This window comes from Panthera onca, chromosome X (assembly GCF_046562875.1).
Source record: "Panthera onca isolate mPanOnc1 chromosome X, mPanOnc1 haplotype 2, whole genome shotgun sequence".
Lineage (NCBI taxonomy): Eukaryota > Metazoa > Chordata > Mammalia > Carnivora > Felidae > Panthera > Panthera onca.
The window spans coordinates 101,339,058-101,359,989 of record NC_138357.1 but is presented as its reverse complement, the minus strand read 5'-3'; the positions used below and the strand labels follow the sequence as shown (position 1 = coordinate 101,359,989).

Sequence of the window (20,932 nt, the reverse complement as noted above, 5' to 3'; positions counted from 1 at the left end):
TAATTTTCGGTTTGTTTTAATAAGCATACTGAAAAAGTACAACTGTTTTTCCTTTTTAACAGCAAGGAAAAAAAGGAAACACTGTATCTACAGACTTCAACCCGGAGATAATCTAAAGCAGTTATTATGAGCTTCTTAGAATGATTTGGTTTGTTTTTTTTTTGTTGTTTTTGTTTTTTTTTTTTTTTGTCTAAGGAATATTTTATTGCTTGTCATAAAAAAACATTACATAAGGCTGCAAAAAATATTTCCAAAAAATTACCATATTTTCTTTTTTTTTTTTAAAGGTATTCATGTCATCATTGATTTATTTTTATTTTTTTTATTTTTTTATTTTTATTATTTTTTTTATTTTTTATTTTTTAATATATGAAATTTACTGCCAAATTGGTTTCCATACAACACCCAGTGCTCATCCCAAAAGGTGCCCTCCTCGATACCCATCACCCACCCTGCCCTCCCTCCCACCCCCCATCAACCCTCAGTTTGTTCTCAGTTTTTAACAGTCTCTTATGCTTTGGCTCTCTCCCACTCTAACCTCTTTTTTTTTTTTTTTCCTTCCCCTCCGCCATGGGTTTCTGTTACGTTTCTCAGGATCCACATAAGAGTGAAACCATATGGTATCTGTCTTTCTCTGTATGGCTTATTTCACTTAGCATCACACTCTCCAGTTCCATCCACGTTGCTACGAAAGGCCATATTTCATTTTTTCTCATTGCCACATAGTATTCCATTGTGTATATAAACCACAATTTCTTTATCCATTCATCAGTTGATGGACATTTAGGCTCTTTCCATAATTTGGCTATTGTTGAGAGTGCTGCTATAAGCATTGGGGTACAAGTGCCCCTATGCATCAGTACTCCTGTATCCCTTGGATAAATTCCTAGCAGTGCTATTGCTGGGTCATAGGGTAGGTCTATTTTTAATTTTCTGAGGAACCTCCACACTGCTTTCCAGAGCGGCTGCACCAATTTGCATTCCCACCAACAGTGCAAGAGGGTTCCTGTTTCTCCACATCCTCTCCAGCATCTATAGTCTCCTGATTTCTTCATTTTGGCCACTCTGACTGGCGTGAGGTGATATCTGAGTGTGGTTTTGATTTGTATTTCCCTGATAAGGAGCGACGTTGAACATCTTTTCATGTGCCTGTTGGCCATCCGGATGTCTTCTTTAGAGAAGTGTCTATTCATGTTTTCTGCCCATTTCTTCACTGGGTTATTTGTTTTTCGGGTGTGGAGTTTGATGAGCTCTTTATAGATTTTGGATACTAGCCCTTTGTCCGATATGTCATTTGCAAATATCTTTTCCCATTCCGTTGGTTGCCTTTTAGTTTTGTTGGTTGTTTCCTTTGCTGTGCAGAAGCTTTTTATCTTCATAAGGTCCCAGTAATTCACTTTTGCTTTTAATTCCCTTGCCTTTGGGGATGTGCCGAGTAAGAGATTGCTACGGCTGAGGTCAGAGAGGTCTTTTCCTGCTTTCTCCTCTAAGGTTTTGATGGTTTCCTGTCTCACATTCAGGTCCTTTAACCATTTTGAGTTTATTTTTGTGAATGGTGTGAGAAAGTGGTCTAGTTTCAACCTTCTGCATGTTGCTGTCCAGTTCTCCCAGCACCATTTGTTAAAGAGACTGTCTTTTTTCCATTGGATGTTCTTTCCTGCTTTGTCAAAGATGAGTTGGCCATACGCTTGTGGGTCTAGTTCTGGGGTTTCTATTCTAGTCCATTGGTCTATGTGTCTGTTTTTATGCCAATACCATGCTGTCTTGATGATGACAGCTTTGTAGTAGAGGCTAAAGTCTGGGATTGTGATGCCTCCTGCTTTGGTCTTCTTCTTCAAAATTACTTTGGCTATTCGGGGCCTTTTGTGGTTCCATATGAATTTTAGGATTGCTTGTTCTAGTTTCGAGAAGAATGCTGGTGCAATTTTGATTGGGATTGCATTGAATGTGTAGATAGCTTTGGGTAGTATTGACATTTTGACAATATTTATTCTTCCAATGCATGAGCAGGGAATGTCTTTCCATTTCTTTATATCTTCTTCAATTACCTGCATAAGCTTTCTATAGTTTTCAGCATACAGATCTTTTACATCTTTGGTGAGATTTATTCCTAGGTATTTTATGCTTCTTGGTGCAATTGTGAATGGGATCAGTTTCTTTATTTGTCTTTCTGTTGCTTCATTGTTAGTGTATAAGAATGCAACTGATTTCTGTACATTGATTTTGTATCCTGCAACTTTGCTGAATTCATGTATCAGTTCTAGCAGACTTTTGGTGGAGTCTATCGGATTTTCCATGTATAATATCATGTCATCTGCAAAAAGCAAAAGCTTGACTTCATCTTTGCCAATTTTGATGCCTTTGATTTCCTTTTGTTGTCTGATTGCTGATGCTAGAACTTCCAGCACTATGTTAAACAACAGCGGTGAGAGTGGGCATCCCTGTCGTGTTCCTGATCTCAGGGAAAAAGCTCTCAGTTTTTCCCCGTTGAGGATGATGTTAGCTGTGGGCTTTTCATAAACGCCTTTTATGATGTTTAAGTATGTTCCTTCTATCCCGACTTTCTCAAGGGTTTTTATTAAGAAAGGGTGCTGGATTTTGTCAAAGGCCTTTTCTGCATCGATTGACAGGATCATATGGTTCTTCTCTTTTTTTTTGTTAATGTGATGTATCACGTTGATCGATTTGCGAATGTTGAACCAGCCCTGCATCCCAGGAATGAATCCCACTTGATCGTGGTGAATAATTCTTTTTATATGCTGTTGAATTCGATTTGCTAGTATCTTATTGAGAATTTTTGCATCCATATTCATCAGAGATATTGGCCTGTAGTTCTCTTTTTTTACTGGGTCTCTGTCTGGTTTAGGAATCAAAGTAATACTGGCTTCATAGAATGAGTCTGGAAGTTTTCCTTCCCTTTCTATTTCTTGGAATAGCTTGAGAAGGATAGGTATTATCTCTGCTTTAAACGTCTGGTAGAACTCCCCTGGGAAGCCATCTGGTCCTGGACTCTTATTTGTTGGGAGATTTTTGATAACTGATTCAATTTCTTCACTGGTTATGGGTCTGTTCAAGCTTTCTATTTCCTCCTGATTGAGTTTTGGAAGAGTGTGGGTGTTTAGGAATTTGTCCATTTCTTCCAGGTTGTCCGATTTGCTGGCATATAATTTTTCATAGTATTCCCTGATAATTGTTTGTATCTCTGAGGGATTGGTTGTAATCATTCCATTTTCATTCATGATTTTATCTATTTGGGTCATCTCCCTTTTCTTTTTGAGAAGCCTGGCTAGAGGTTTGTCAATTTTGTTTATTTTTTCAAAAAACCAACTCTTGGTTTCGTTGATCTGCTCTACAGTTTTTTTAGATTCTATATTGTTTATTTCTGCTCTGATCTTTATTATTTCTCTTCTTCTGCTGGGTTTAGGCTTTAGGCTGCCTAAACCCAGCAGAAGAAGAGAAATAATAAAGATCAGAGCTTCTTAGAATGATTTGAATGAATACCTTTAAGCAAGTACTGCTGGGTAATTTCCAGGCCCATCTATATGTGCACTGAAGATTTCTTTGGCTGTTAAAGCATGCAGTTTCCCCATGAGGTCTCTTCTCATGATAACATGAATGAAGTCATTACACTTGCACACGTATTACATTTGTATTAAATTCTTTGCCACTTCTGAGGCCACTTGTCTTTCTCAGTGATAATTTTAAATGAACAACAGTTTTTTAGATTAGAACTACAGTTTCATCTTCAACTTGGTAAGTTGTGCCTTTGTTGGATAATGAAAACATCATAGAATACTAGACCTTTCAAACGGGTTCAGGCAGACACAAAAACATGAGACTACCTGATGGTAAAAACTCGGTTATGCTGTACGAACCTTCCTCAATTTACAATGGGGATACATCCCAATAGCCCACTCCAAGTTGAAAATATTTTAAGTCAAAAATGCATTTACTAACACCTAATTTCCCAAACATCATAGTTTAATACTTTCATTAGCCTATGGTTGGGCAAAATCATCTCACACGAAGCTCGCTTTAAAATAAAGTATTGACTAACTCGTGTAATGTGTTGAACACTGTACTGAACATAAAAAACAGAATGGTTCTAAGTGTATTGGTCATTGGCCCTCATGACTGCATAACTGCCACTACCCAGCATGACAAGTATCATTCTGCATGTCGCTAGCCTGGGAAAAGATCCAAATTCAAAATCTGAAGTATAGCTTCTACTGACTCATATTGCTTTCACACCATCATAAGGTCGGAAAATTATAAGCTGAACCATTCTGAGTCAGGGACCATCCATATACATGAGTACTTTGCAAAGGTTTTAATAGAGAAAAGCAGTGAAATAAGTGAGCCTTCACAATATATACAGAAAAGGCATACTGTAAATAAAAAACACATGTATTACTACAGCTTGGATTATATTCACATTACAAAAAGCCAATTTATCCAAAACAGCATCAGCAGTCACATTAAGGTTGTACATTTGAATTCTATTGTTTTTTGTATTTATGTTCTATTTAATTTGAAAATATTATTTGGCATTATAGATCTATAAGCCTTTTAACCACAAAATGTGTGCTCTTTGTTTTATATCTGTGCTTATATAAGTAACTTGTAATACAATTAATTTGTCAGCATTGGTTGACCATAGGAATTTTTTATTCCTTTTATGTGTGCCTGTTTATTTCTCAAGTTTGAGAAGCACTACACCATAACAACCATCAAGTAGAATGTCCTAAACAGGAAATTTGAGATTTGGTTTTTTTTGTAGAAAATCATTATTAAGGAGAGGTAGAGTAGACTGATATATATACATTTTTACACATGAGTCCACACATATACAAGAGTTAAAGTATTTGTAAAGAGATGGTCTTATTAAAGCAAAATGTTTCCCACAATGTTGTTAGACAGATGTAACTGATTTGGCTTAATAATAAGTGAGAATTAACTCTCTGTGCTCAGTATGCTTGAAGGCAGTAACAGTGCAACACAAGTCAGGGCATCAGTTTCATTATGGTAGGTTAGCATGGAAAGCAGCATCAGAGGCCAAAATGAGTTATAACCAATGAAACTTCTATATAATACCCAGAAGGATATTAGAGTAAGACAGGGGACAATTAAAAAGAAATAGTGATGACCTGAGAGGCAACCTGTCCTTCATCGGTCTCCACCATGTATGAAAATGTCTTCCACCAGCAAGAAGACTAAGGAGCCTTAAAAGGTATGTTAATACCTAGAAGGTCAAAGACAGCAAGACTACTCTACTCCACCAAATTGATACCCATGTGCATGCACACATAAAAACACATTCTACGTGCATGTCAATAAACGCATGTGTCTGTACAGTACTGTGAGTTTCTTAACAAAACTGTCAAAGATGAAAAGAGTTCTGGGGCACCTGGGTGGCTCAGCTGGTTAAGAGTCTGACTTTGGCTCAGGTCATGATCTCAGAGTTCGTGAGTTCAAGCCCTGCGTCAGGCTCTGTGCTGACAGCTCAGAACCTGGAGCCTGCTTCAGATTCTGTGTCTCCTTCTCTCTCTGCCCCTCCCCTGCTTGCTCACTTCCTCCCTCCCACCCCCCCCCCCTCAAAAATAAACATTTTTAAATTTGTTTTTAAAAATGAAAAGTTCACGTAAAAAAATCAATGAAATTACAAGAATATAGAAATGGGAAGGGATATAAATAAGGAAAACAATAAATTGTGGTAAAAGATTGCAAGGGATATGGTTCTGTCTTCTTTATCCTAAAATGAGTTGAATAAATTAATAAAATCTAAATTACAGAAGGAGAGGTTAGGTCCCCATATTATGTTCTTTATATGTGAACACTCAATAGTTATGAAAGAATTGATGTGTCAAGTCTAGGGATCTGAGGTTCTAGGAAGCAAAGTCTCTGAACAGCTTGGAAATTTGTTTAGATTTAGGATGGAGTGTCAAGTCTCATCTGTTTTCTCTACACAAACCTTGGAGGGTGCTAACCATATAAAAAATTCTCAGAAACTACTGTTTTAATTGTATCAGTCCAAATACAGAAATGAGAAATATATGCTACCCCCCACTTTCCTGTTAACTCCTAGGAAATGCTAGTCATGAAGGGTAAATGTTTTAAATGAATAAATAATCAGGAAGAAGAAGTTATACCCACATCTCAGGAATACATACTGGCAGTCCACAATCAAAGTTCTACGTAGCCCTATCAAAGTTTATTTTACACACGCATGTGAAATTCTGTAGTATCATTTCCCAAACATTTGACCACAGAAGTTTTTTTTTTTTTTTTCCCAGTTAACAATTGTTGATAACCTGCAAAATTAGTCTTTTACAGGCCACTGGTTTATAGACTTTTGGATTTCATAGATCAGTAGCATCTCCAAAAACTTGGGGGAATAACAGGATTGCCAATGTATTTTGCCAATTAATCGGAAAGAAATCATTCTGTTCTTACCATGTTTTTCATAAACGAACAGTATTAGAACAGGAGAGTTCTTTTTTTTAAGTTTATTTATTTATTTTGAGAGAGAGTGTGTATGTGTGCATGAGGGAGGGAGAGGCAGGGAGAGAAAGAGAGAGAGAATCCCAGGCAGGTTCCACAGTTCTCAGCACACAGCCCAAAGTGGGGCCTGAACTGACGAACCATGAGCCAAAATCAAGAGTCAGATACTTAACCAACCGAGCCACCCAGGTGCCCGGAGAGTTTATTAAATGGAATAAATACAGCTTTTTAAAACAAAACAAAACAAAACAAAACAAAACAAAACAAAACAAAACTGTCTATCAGGGCAAATTCTAACTGCAATCCTGGGCCAAGGGGATGGACCACTCGACTTCCAGATTCCTTGCAGCTTCTGGAAGGACACCAGTGCATAAGGCTTATGAGATTGTGAAATAATGATCTGAGGAGTTGCCGGGAATATATTTTGGTATAAACTGGAAATAAACCAAATTTGACTAGAAGTCAAAAAGGAAAAAAGGATTGAAGACCCAATGTGAGGAAGCTTACATTGGATAAAGATGAAAAGTCAGGAGTATTAGTATGGATTAAAAAAAAGGGACTGAAATATATCAATTATATTTAAATATATTTAAATGCATACATTCACAGTGATACCAGAACAGACAAGTAATGTAAATTTAAAAATCAGCTGGTAACCTTTTGAAGAGACTAGGAAACCAATTCACTTTTTCTGAAAATTGTTTTCTTTGGAAAGAAACTGAACCGTTTATTGTGCTTTTACTACATGGACTATCCTTCAAAGTAATGAAATAGGTAATGCAGAGAAGTTCCCTTTACAGAAACATTGCAACTAATAAATGAAGAAGAAAAGATAGAATATCACTATTTTGCAAACAATAACAATTAACACAGTGATTATCAATGGCTGCTAGTATCGCACACCATAAACGTGAAGCAACCAAACCATTATGTACCTTTTGATAAAAGTACATAACACTAGGGGTGCCTGGGTTGCTAGGTTAGTTAAGCATCAGACTTGGGTTAGGTCATGATCTCGCGGTACATGAGTTCGAGCCCCGTGTCGGACTCTGTGCTGACAGTTCAGAGCTTGAAGCCTGCTTCGGATTCTGTGTCTCCCTCTTGTTCAGCCCCTTCCCTGCTTGTGCTCTGTGTCTTTCTCTCTCAAAAATAAATAAACATTAAAAAAAAAAAGACATCCTGGAAAAAAATGAAACTTGATTATGAGCAGCTCTCTAGATCTAACTGTTGATTTACAGAAACCACAAGGGACAGAGAAACATTTTAAGCAATATCATGGGGATTTTATCAACAAAATCTAGACAAAAGATCCTGTTTCTTCAAAACAAGACAAAAACGCAGAGAAAGAAGCGCAGAGAATCTTTTAGTAAGAATCTATAGATGAAATATGGTTTAATAATAACACTTAAAAATACCAATGTACAGTCTTGTTCATTTCAAATTAATTATTTAAAAAAATAGTGGAATGCTACAGGATAATCTGGGAAATATAAGAACTGTATATATTATGATTTTAAGAAAATATTACTTTTTCTAGGGTGGCAGTGAAACTGTGTTGTTTTAAAGGAGTGTTTGCTTTTTAAACACAGGCTGAAAGGTTTGGAGAAGAAGTGATATACTTTCTAGGATCTGCTTCAAAACAATTAAAGATAGTAAGTGGGTTGGTATGGAGAGGATATAAGATGGTAATGATTATAATTGCTAGAGCTGAGGGAGGGGTATGTGATATTCATTATACTATTTTCGTATTTTTGTATACATTTGAAATTCTCCATAAGTTTTTAAAAAATCATTTATGTGTATTTGTATTGCATTAATAACAAGGTACAAATTAGACTCAGAATAAATATGTCTTAAGCTCTTCCCTTTTCCTCATTTTGCTTTCAAAGTAACCATACTCTTTGACCATCATAGTTTCTTTAGGCCCCAAGAGATAGTTTTTAGATTTTTATCTGTTTGTTTATAAACTTTAGTGAAGTAATCAGGAAGTCAATATAATAAAATAGTCTAACTTTCTGAAAAATGTGAAAGCATAAATAACAAACATTTACACTTCCGTAACAAAAAAATGAGACTGAATCATACTTAAAATAAAGTACCTAAGATGCTAGGTAGACTAGGTTCTAGCTGGTTCAAATCAAAATTCTACTACACTGGGCCACCTGGGTGGTTCAGTAGGTTAAGCAACCGACTCGTGATTTTGGCTCAGGTCATGATCTCACAAGCCCCGTGTCAGGTCCCGCAGCTGACAGCATGGAGCCTGCTTGGGATTCTGTCTCCCTCTCTCTCTGCCCTTCTCCCATTCTTTCATCCTCTCTCATAATAAATAAATAAACTTAAAAAAAAAAAGTTCTGTTACATCTCATGACTGAAGGACTGAAATGGTATCGTTCAGTATCTATTTACATCTAATTTACATAGAAGCCTAAGGATTTCCTAATAAAAACAAAATTAGTAAACTGAAACTCTCCATTATCAACCAACACATGAACACTCATGGTCATGAAATTTGAGGAGCTACAGAAAGCACAATTTTAAAGACAAAGTCTACTGTTCTAAAATACAACTCATCCTGAAGATTTGAACATAATAAGCTAAAAAGTAATTTGGGCTAAGTATTAGAGTAGAAGAGAAGTTGCAAGGAAACCTAGAAGGGTACTTGTGGGAGATAAGCTTAGGAATACCCTGGGGTTACACCAATGGGTTAACAAGGCATAAAGAAATACAACGTCATAGAATGCTCACACCTGAATGTGGGTAAACCAGATTGGCATCCCAAGAATACGGGGGTGCAAAGGCACCCAGAGAATAGGGAGGTGCAAAGATGCCAGGAATAGGGAGGTGGAAAAGCACCCTAAAATAGAAAGGGGGTGCAGAGCCCCCAGAATAGAGGCAAAGGCCTAAAATAGGAATGGTGAAAAGGTGTCCAATACATAGGTGTATGAAATAAACAAGATTAGATATTCAGGGTGGAAGCACTCCCAATACAGTACTGTACAGAAAAGCTGTTTTCACAGGAGGTTAGGGCCAAGTTAGGTAAACTGGCGAATTGGACTATGGACTATGCTTTGCACTGCAGGCAAAGCAGCCCAGAGCAGAGATGGTTAACAAAAGAAAAGGTGCCTTGTTAACCCTGAGGTTATTCCCCCTATCTGTCTCATCCCCTAGGCTAGCTAAGGTAAACAGACAGGGAGCCTCCTGTCTGCCATTAACAACCATCTACCCATCTGCCCAGCACCAGGGTTTTGTTTTATATTGACCCAAACCCCAAACACTGTATATCTTCAAAATCCCCCTCTTCCCTCACGTCCCCAAGTTAATGTTCACAGTTTCTTTGACTCTTTGGGCATGCCCATCATGTGTTCAAGCCTTCTAATGTGAATAAATACTGGGCAAGGACCCTTATTCGGGGCTCCTGTCTTTTCCCGGACATTAGCCATCTCTCACTTTAATCCTGTGTCCGCTTTTGCTGGCCAAAAGAGAACTTTAGACTTAGAGTCGACGACAGGTATTACCTCAACCCTTAACCAATTCAGCCACTTTGGTATAAAATGTGTAACCCTACACTGTATGTTGAAAACAAATTATATTTAAAAAATAATAATGGGGGGCGCCTGGGTGGCGCAGTCGGTTAAGCGTCCGACTTCAGCCAGGTCATGATCTCGCGGTCTGTGAGTTCGAGCCCCGCGTCAGGCTCTGGGCTGATGGCTCGGAGCCTGGAGCCTGTTTCTGATTCTGTGTCTTCCTCTCTCTCTGCCCCTCCCCCGTTCATGCTCTGTCTCTCTCTCTGTCCCAAAAATAAATAAAAAACGTTGAAAAAAAAATTAAAAAAAAAATAAAAAATAATAATGGTAAATAATAAATAAATAAAATAAAATGTGTAATCCTAGGATACAAGATCTACGCATAAACTTGAAGGATCTATTTCATTAAAACGGTCACTCTTCCGGGCCCAGTAATGCTACTGTGACGCCCTTATAACAGCAAAGCACTGAGAAAGGGAAGTTTCCCCGTGCCATTTCCTGGATATGTTTAATAGCTGTGGCTTTATGCACACTGAAAGCACCAAGCAAAGCACCAAACAGCAGCACTAGGCAGATTAACACGGTCCAGGACACAGTGTTGGGTTGCAGGAGCTGAGGAAGCAAGCCTGTGTCTAGAGTAGACCGTCAACAGTATAGCTGACAGAGGTGCCGAAGGCTGTGGGAGAAAGCACTCAACGGCAGAGCTCGGCGAGGCCAGGAGCAGTCTAAACCTGAAAGTGCCTGAGTGACATCTGAAAAGGACAATGATACAGATTGAAGTGGGAAACACTGAAGAGGGGCCAAAGTCTTGCAGATGCACAGGGAGAGGTTAACAAATCAGCAAAATTAGGATACTGATGCCAGTACAACCTATTATCACATAGGCTTGTAACTCTGCAGAGAGTTCAGATAATAACAACATTCATGTACTCCTCAGCGCTTGGCTGGGCAGGATCTTTACTCAACAAAACACCCCTAGGCAGTGAAAGACACTGTCTATTCACTAACTGGTGCTGCCATCCATCTGTCTCCTAAGCCAGAGAGATATGGGAGCTTTTTTTGTTTCCTCATCCCATACAGCTAGTCCAGGGCCCAAAGTCTTAAACTGGGCTCCCCAGGATTAGACCTGAGACAGGAATTTTGGTCCATGTCGTTTATTATCATGATGATCACAGGATGCATCACCAGGGCAGCAGAGAAATGAGAAAGAGAAGGTATGAACACCAGTACAGGGTGAATCAGTGAGAAAGTCACCATCATGGGTACCTAGGGTTCAGCTCAGGGTCACTGGAGGCCTCTGGGAGATGGTGGAGACATGCCTCACACTTGTCCTCTTTGAGGGTCAAAAACTAAGTGTATTTATCTCCCAACTGTCACCTGCCAGTAATTGAAGGATGCCAAGTGGGGTCTCATTATTCCAGCACTTCTAGCTTTCCCCATGATGGCTAAACCCATCAGAGAAAGCCCTCAGTCGCATGCAAGTACACAACCATCAGACAATGAGAGTGTCAAGGAGATATGGACAGTGTCTGCTGCCCTGCATTCATTGTACAGTGTCCATTATAGCTATTCTTGCTTTTTCTACCCAATTCCTCATCTTTCTACTTCTTTCATAAGCAAAGTTGAAAATGTAATCTAGCTTGGGCAGGAAGCATGGCAAGAGTTCAACCGAATTGCAGGCTCCCCCCCTTGAGGGAACTCCCATGTATCCTTCCAAACAGTGCCATGTGAAGTTTGGTCCAGCTTGCCCAGTTGGCTCTGATTTCTCCCTCCTTTGTGTCCACATTGCCTTTTGCACACCTACTGTTGTTTTATTCCTCATAAGTATCTATTTAGAAGTGCATTTTCTTAACAGACTATCATTTCCGTAAGAGCAGGAATTGGCCTCTATTCATCTTTGTACTGTAGGCATTGATTACAGTCCCTGTGACTCAGTAGGTGCTCATCAAAAGTTGCTTTGTTGGAAGGAGTAAGTAAATGCATACACTGCTGCTAATGATCATGTTCAGCATTTTCTTCAGAATCTGCTTCTGCTACTCATATTTAAATGGCTCTACTTCTGGTATTTCAATTTGTAAACAGATTTAGTTTTTTTCTGGCAGTGACTTAGCACCAGTGAAAGTTTTCAGTTACCTTCTAGTTGTGTTGAAAATGAAATAGCTATTTTTAGTGAAAGGCATACAAAAGATAAGAAAGTTCTCACTCTCAATTTGAGTTTCAAGAGATTCAGATTGCTTCCACTCAAGGAGTCAGTACTGACGGGACACCCCCAGAAGCTGCAGAATCCCCCGAGAGATTACTCTAAAAGATATTTTTTACTCGTCATCTCCCGCAAAGATAAATAATACATAAATAAATAATAAGTGAGAAAATGCTTTGAAAACTTTTTTTTTTTTTTTTTTACCTAGGATAACATGTCACTATTCACTGTAGCCACTTTATAAAAAGCAAAACTAAAAAAAAACTTTGGTTTCTTCCTCCATTTTTAAATTACAAAAATTGTATATGTGCACATATAATTGGTTAATTCTTAAAGTAAAATAGTACATGCAAACTTTCCACTCCCTTCCCCCCATGTGTAGGTGAAAATTCAGCCATCACCAAATTCCACTCTCTATATAAATCTATAAAATGGTTTTTATGACACCAAACAGGGATGCCTATGTCAGTGATCCCTCTTGCTCAACTACAGACTCCAACAGTGAAAACCAGAAATAGACAACAGTGTTTAACTCAAGCTTAAATTGAAATCCATTGTTCTCATTCCTTATTGTAAGCTCTTAATGCACTGACAAAGATTTTTTTTTACAATGACTGGAACATTCCAACTGCCAGGCCAGAAGAACCCTGATAGCAACAGAATGCCTAGAGAACCACACTCCACAAGTCCTGTTCCCTGCCCATGATCATGGGCTGAACACCTACTGACCCTCACCCCTGATCATGTGTTCTCTGCCTGCTCTCTTGCACAATAGCCCCAAACCCTCTCCTTATAAAACCCTAGTAGGTGTCCATCTTGTGGGTGGAGAGGTCAGTTGCTCAGGCTTGAGCCTGCCACCTCTCCTGGCTGCCAGCACCTAAAATAAATTCCTCCCTCTATTTTTTTTCCAATTTCTCACTTCTTGTGTTATCGGCTTCTCTTGTGATGAGTTTATCTGAGTTTGTTCGCCAACAGTGTTGGCAAACCCATCCAGGAGGTATGCCTCCAATGTGTCCAACCCCTTTGGGATTCCCTGGGCTGGAGCAGCTGGCCACAGCAGTGGACCAGGGCTCACCCATTCATTTCCAGAGTTAGAGGCGGTGATAGATCGATCAGTAACCCTCTGAGCTTTGCACAAACACATAACACCTATTTATTTCCATTTATCTTTTGTGACTTTATACAAATGGAATATTACATACACACACACACATATAATAAACTAGAATATGTGTACATATGTATGTTCTAGAGTTTAAACAATGAAAACTAGGTAACAACCACATTTCACTATCTGTTTATTATAACTTTATCTCATTTTTAAAAACTGTAGTATCAAGGTCTCTTGTAGCAACTTCCATCTCATCATAGGGACTTCCATGTGGATTACCTATCTACAATCTATTTTCCTATTACCCAAGCACAGTGAAAAACCCATGTACATTTATGGTTTTACCCGTGTACAAACACTGATAAAGCACAGATTCCTTGGAGTAGAAACATGAAGAAGCCAAAGGCCGGTTACCCCAAGATGGCCCATTTTGGCGAAAATATTATTTTGGGATAAAAGCAATCATACTCCAGCAGACTCGGGAAAAGCTCTTTTTACCTTCCCTTCAACTGCTTAAATTTACATTGGAAAGGAGAACCTACATCAGGAAGAGAGAAGCTATTAAGGGAGATTCCTCTTTACTTAAGAAACTCTTCTGCATAGTAGGGTACCTCTGTTTTCCAATTATCTCCTCTCTTCTGCTAATGCTCTCTTTCCTTTGTATCCCCAGACCCTTACCCGGCTCCTTAACCCAGGATGTCATATACACTTCATCCCATTGCCTCACTGTCTGGAATTTCACATCTGTGTGGATTCCCCATATGTACAAAACTAAGTTTGATTTTCGTCTATTAATTTGTCCCACGTGAATTTGATTCTTAGTCCAACTTAGAAGGCCCTTGAAGGGGTCATGAATTTTGTCCCCAACATCATCTTTGTCAATCTGATATGTGAGAAATGTCTTAATTTTAAATTAAATTCTCAAATTATGACTTTCTTAGACTACTGTATTTCATTTAGTTTTAACTGCCTATTCACCTCTTTTGCCAATGTTCCTATATAGTATACTCTTTTCTGAACAATTTGTAAATTTCAGAACAAGTATTTAAAAATAATTATTCCAAGGGTGCCTGGGTGGCTCAGTCACTTAAGCATCTGACTTCAGTTCAGGTTATAACCTCAGGGTTCATGAGTTCGAGCCGTGCATCGGGCTCTGAACTCATAGTGTGTGGAGCCTGTTTCGGATTCTTTCTATTTTCCTTTCTCTCTGCCCCTCCCCAACTCATGCTTTCTCTCTCTCTCTCAGAAATAAACTTATTTTTTTTAAATAAAAAAATAAATAAATAAAAATAATTATTCCATTCCTAAATGTCTTATTTCACAAATTTTCTTTAAATAAAATTGGAGTTTTCCAATAGCTTAAGCTATAAACTTACAATAATATTTTTGGGGGGCTTTATCACAGGGAGTTACCAATACTAACAATGCCAATTAATAAAAGATTTTGAGTGCCTATAAATAACAATGAAGTACACTGAGAAACATATCTATTAATAAAGTGAGATTATTTTTTTTGACAGAGCTAAAATTTTCTCTTGAAGAATTCTAGGCGATGTGACTACCATTCATTTTTATCAATATATTTTATGCAGGGGCTCAGATTTTCCAGTACATAAAAGTGCTGTTATTTTTAAAGTACACTAGAATATGTGCACTAGAATATATATATGTGTATACACACACACACACACACACACACACACACACACGTGCTGAATTCCTTGATATCACATCAATTTTCTCATTGGACAGACTACATAATACAAGTGAATAATAACCAGTTTGGTGTGCTATTTTTTTTAGATCACTGTCAATCCAGTATATTCAACTCTCACAGCAAAGCAAGCAGTTCCCTTGGGGGTAAAAAATGACATTCATCCATAACTAACTTTGACCAGGTGAGACACTCCTGATTAAATGTTCATTCCCTTATGGGTTTTTTAAAGTAATATTGTTTGATGCTGTAAAAAAAAATGAGTGTCTGCTTTTAAGAGTATGCTTTGTTGAAAGGATAAATAATATCCAAATTAAACAAGATTTTTAGCAAAGTGAATTGTGGTTTATGGCAGATGGGGTCCAATGTTCACTGTGGTGAAGTAATCAATTTTTTTAATTTAAGACCAAAAATTGGGCTAATTCATTCAGTGTCTCATCAATTTGTAGTAGACTCTATTCCAGTATATAATATAGAGTTAGCAGAATCAGATAGCATTTCAGGTGCTATCTGAAATATCTGATATCAGGTGCTATAGATAGTATTTTGGTACTTAACAAAATCTGGATGAATATAATTTAAACTTCACTGCAAATCCACAAAGTATATATTATTATTGGCATTTTCTATATAATTTTTACAGGAGATACCCATCCCAGTTTCTTCACAAATAAGGGAGACGTTCAGAAAAGTAAAATCTTTACAGAATGTAGTGGTAAAATGTTAATAATGGGAAGTTTATAGGCTCATGATGCCACTCAATGGCATCCTAAATAATCAAACTCCGTGAATTCTAAGTAAGGCATGGCAAGAGGGATTTTCCTCTTCTCTGCTTACTCTTAAAAACTGATAAATCTTGGGGTACCTGGGTTGCTTAATAGGTTAAGCATCCAACTCTTGATTTTGGCTCAGGTCATGATTTCATGCTTTGTGAGATCAAGCCCCGTGTTGGGCTCCATGATGACAGTCTGGGGTCTGCTTGGGATTCTCTTTCTCCTTCTGTCTCTGCCTCTCTCCTGCTTACTTTCTCTCCCTCTCTCCCTCCCTCCCTCCCTCTCTCTCTCTCTCTCTCTCTCTCTCTCTATCAAAATAAATGAATAAACTTAAAAAACCCTGAAAACTCTTAATATATCTCAACCATATGAAATTAGGCAGAATTTTATATTTTAAAATGTTAATGAAATTATTTTGTACTTAATCTATTCAAAACTACTGCTCAAATATTTTAATCACTTCTAGGCTCTAACAGGCAAATGCTTTGCTTGTCCATATTTATTTATTTTTCCTATATTTGACTATATTCAAGATAATTTATTAGGTTTTTATTATGTGCAGGACTGTGCTATGCTCTGTGTTCAGCATAAACACAGGCAATCCACAGTTACAACCCTCAAAGGATTCTTTTAAAAAATGCTTCAAGAATTGGCCACATGACCTAAGTGGCATATGAAAAAGAAGCAGTCACTTTGGGCTATAAATTTCAGGGAAAAATTCTTACAGAGCAAAAACATCTTTAAAACTCATTCTGCTGGATGAGTAGAATTTTTATTGATAAAGCTAACTGCTGTATACTCAGTCAATATTTATTCTTAACGATCTTTAATGCCTATTACACTCGCCACATCCTTCAGTAAGCGATTCATGATTCTTCTCCCTATTTTATTTCTCCATTTTCAGTATGTTTTTGTACTTTTTAAAAAATGTTATTTATTTATTTTGAGAGAGAGAGAGAGAGAGAGCACGCACATGCATGAGCAAGGGGAGGGGCAGACAGAGAGGAGTGAGAGACTCCCAAGCAGGCTCCATGCTGTCAGCACAGAGCCCTACACAGGGATTGATCTCACAAACCGTGAGATCATGACCTGAGCCAAAATTAAGAGTCAGACGTTTAACGGACCGAGCCACCCAGTCAACCCTGTTTTTGTACCGTTTTAAAATCACACTTTATTCTTATTTGTATTATATTCTTCTATGTCACATAACTCATAGTATTTCAAGACTCATGAAATCAGACTGTGGTGTGTATGTATGTGTGTGTATCGTATATATTAACTATTTAACTGAATTGAATTAAAAGTGGTAGTCACGTGTATTATATCTATTCAAAATCCATACAGCTTTAGGTTTGAAAAAAGGTCACTTGGTATGGCTTGTTGGGTTAGGGAAAGTAAGCAAATTTCATGGAAAAAAGACATACGTGTTAGTAAGGTAAGCACGGTGACAGATTCAGGTATTATCTATAAAGAAGTCTGACAGCAAGGAATGAGAGCTAAGAGGATAATTTCAGAAGCCTGAATTATTGTTTACTTTAGACACATTGGTACTTAGAAAAATACATTTATAACTTTGCCTTTTAATCAAAGGTTAGCATAATCAAAGCTGTGAAAAACTTCTATGTCTTGCTTATAAGCATTGTTACCAATGTTGCTAAAAATTGCTCAGAGGCAGTACAGCATTAGTTGGAGCATGGACTCTGAAGCCTATCTAGGTTCAAATCTTGACTCCAACACTTAGCAGTTGTGTGACCACGGACAAGATTTTTAGTTTCACATACCTTAGTTTCTCCATGTGTAAAATATGAGCAATAGTGGGGGCTCAGTCGGTTAAGCTTCTGAGTTTTGATTTCGAACTAGGTCCTCACTCTTTACCTTTCTCTCTGCCTCTACCCCACGCATACACACACTCTTCCTCTCAAAACAAACAAATATTTTTTTTAAAAAAACTATGAATAATAATAGTAGCTATTTCAGAGGGCTCTTACGAGAAAAGAAAGCCTGGCTATGTAAGGAGCTGATGCAGATACCAAGACGCAGAAACTGCTTTACGATTGTTGCTTATTATCCTAGCTATCATTCGTGCCTCTTCTATAACCATCTGTCCACATAAAATCCACATAGATAGATTTGGCCTTTGCACAGATTTGATAGGTTTTTCATCATTAGACAACAAAAGTTATAAATCATGTGTTTCTTCTTTGATTTGGGTTTCCATGAACCCTGAGGCCAAATGTTTTGGCTCAAATTCAGTAACTCTATTCAAATCAAGTTTCTATCAAAATTCTTCTCACTGCCAAGTTCATGTGACCTCTCATTATTTTCATCTATTTTACTGAGTCTGATGTATATGCGATTCCTGTGGCAAGTTGGTAAATGAATACAATTGCTTAATGTCCTGATTTTTTAATTTAAATATTTCCAAGGATATACTTTGAAGACGCAAAACTGCACCCATCAGAAAACATGCCCTTTATGGTATGATGATTTTAAAGCATGACCCCAATAGTCTTTTAGCATTAGGAACTGGGGTCTTCGTCCTCTCCTCTTCATCTGGGTGGGCTTATAACTGCTTCAACAAGTAGAGGATGGGAGAGGTGACATTCTGTGACTTCCAAGACTACATCATAGAAGACTATGCAGCTACTACTTGTTTGTTGGCACATTGGTTGCTTGAAACTCTGAGCTATCATATAAGAAGCCTGAGTATTCTGAGGCACCTACCCTATGGAGAAAGCCAAGCAAGGTCATGTATATGTAGGCCTTCAGAATCCTAGCCCCTGGTCACTGAATTGAATTTAGCATTCAAGACTTCACAATTGAGATTTCAGACATCACAGAGAAGACAAGCTACCTTGCTGTGCCCTATGTGAACTCATGATCTTCAGCACGCATGAGCACATTAAAGTAATGGTTTAAATTCCTAAATTAAATATCAGGGTGATACATTACACAGTAAAAATAAGTAGACTACCCTTCAAACATGTCCATATAATTTTGAACAATGGAAAATATACATTCCCCCCCGAAGATTTTTTTCTTTTTTAAAAAAAGTTTCTAACATTTATTTATTTTTGAGAGATAGAGAGAGACAGAGCAAAAGCAGGGGAGGAGCAGAGAGAGAGGGAGACACAGAATCCAAAGCAGGCTCCAGGCTCTGAGCTGTTGGCACAGAGCCCAATGGGGGGCTCGAACCCACGGACCGCGAGATCATGACCTGAGCCGAAGTCAGTCGCTTAACCAACTGAGCCACCCAGACACTTCCTGAAGATTTTCTTAATGAAAAAACACAACTCTGGTTTTGATTTCTGTCCCTTGATGAAAAAGGCATGGCTACTAAAAGAATGATATTTATTTCGATCATGGGATTATACAGGCCAAGGGCAAGCCACCTCAAAATTCTCCACTTTGGCATGATGATTGAGTTAAAAAGCAATCAAAACCTAGCAGATTCAAGAAGAGCTCTTTTCCTTCCTTCTCAATTGCCTAAAAAGAATTTAGATAGAGGACCTAATCCAGGAAGTAAACTGTCACCATAGATACCTACATTATACTCTGAACTAGGTGTGAGACCAGCCCATTTGCTCAAAGTCATCTCTATGTCCCACTGTTTCTCAACAGCCTAGCAAACATTTGCTTACCAAACATTTATTTTTTTTCATCTTCCTGTGAATTGCATTCCTTCCCTTTGAAGTCCGAGACCCCTTTCACCCTATTTCCCAATGACACATATACCTCATTTGGCCTCACTGTCTTTGGAATTTCCACATCTGTGTAGATTCCCAGTACCTATGTTATTAACTTTGATTTTCCCGTTAATCTGCCTCATATCAATTTGACTCTTAGTCTGGCTAGAAGGACCTTGAAAGGCAGAATAAATTCTTGTTCCTCAACAGAAAAAGACACAAATGGCTAACTGTTACATACAAAAAAGTCTCGTAGGGCTAAAAAGTGGAAAAAACCTCCAAAGTCCCTCAAATGATGAAATGACAAACAGAATTAACTATGTCCACACGATGGAATTTTATTCACTATTAAAAGGAAGGAAGTTGTGAAACAATCCATAATGTGGATGAACCTTAAAAACATGCTAAGTGAAAGTAACAAGATACTGAAGGTCACATGCAGTATAATCCCATTTATATAAAATGTCCATCTTAGACAAATGCACAGAGACAGAACAGAGATTAGGGGTTGCCAGAAGCCATGAGAAGGGAGGAATGGGGAGTGACTGTAAATGGGCATGGAGTTTCTTTTGGGATGATGAAAATACACTAAAATTACATAGTAGTGGTACTTGTATAGTTCTGTGAATATACTAAAACCCATTGAATTGTACATTTTACAGGGTGAATTTTATGGCATGTGAATTATATATCCATAAAGCTGTTATAAAAAAGTCCCCAGGATATCCCAGTTTTGAAGACACACATATTTTTTCCCTTGAAGTCTTCTCAAGAAGTTTACGGCTCTTTGTGTTGTGCTGTGGCTTTTGGGAAGCAGATTGCTCTGGGTTTATTTATTTTTGTTTTATTTTAGTGTTAGAATCAACCCTGCTTACGTATCCTGAGTATTTTTTTTTTAATTTGAGGCTTAAAAACAAACAAAGGGAGGCAACATTTCCAATTCCCCAATGATTCAACAGCCTTTATTGTGCAGATGGTAAGCATTTGCTTCCCTCATTGTTTGCTACCCAGGAAAAGGGTGTGAAATAGCTCTTCTGGGTCAAAACGACTGGTTCACAAAAGAATTCCATTCCTTTATCTTAGCCTAGTCTTGTTTCTTGGAGATAACAATTTCTCTTAATTTTGTGTCAACTTCTGGTAAAATGTCTTCCTGTACTAATGACTTCATTTGTTAAATAAGATAACAAATTGATCTGCAGGGGATAGGATAGATGGAAGATATCGAAGTTGAATACTGCAAATGTTAGGTCAATATGTCACCACTTTTCAAGGACCATCACAGAACTCTTGGAAATTTACACCACAAGTGACTAAAACTCTCATCTAGAATATTCGGGGAACTACGGCAAATCTGCTTATATACATCTTGAAATATTTATTTTTCTGGTAATTTATTCCTGATTTCGGGAGTGGCAGATACTGC

General features: G+C 37.8%; 1 protein-coding gene across 10 annotated transcripts in view; it reads right to left on the bottom strand.

Annotated features, from left to right (window-relative positions):
• Positions 1–20,932, bottom strand: part of DMD (dystrophin) — a 2,113,538-nt gene that overhangs the window by 1,766,016 nt on the left and 326,590 nt on the right. The window lies entirely within an intron of this gene.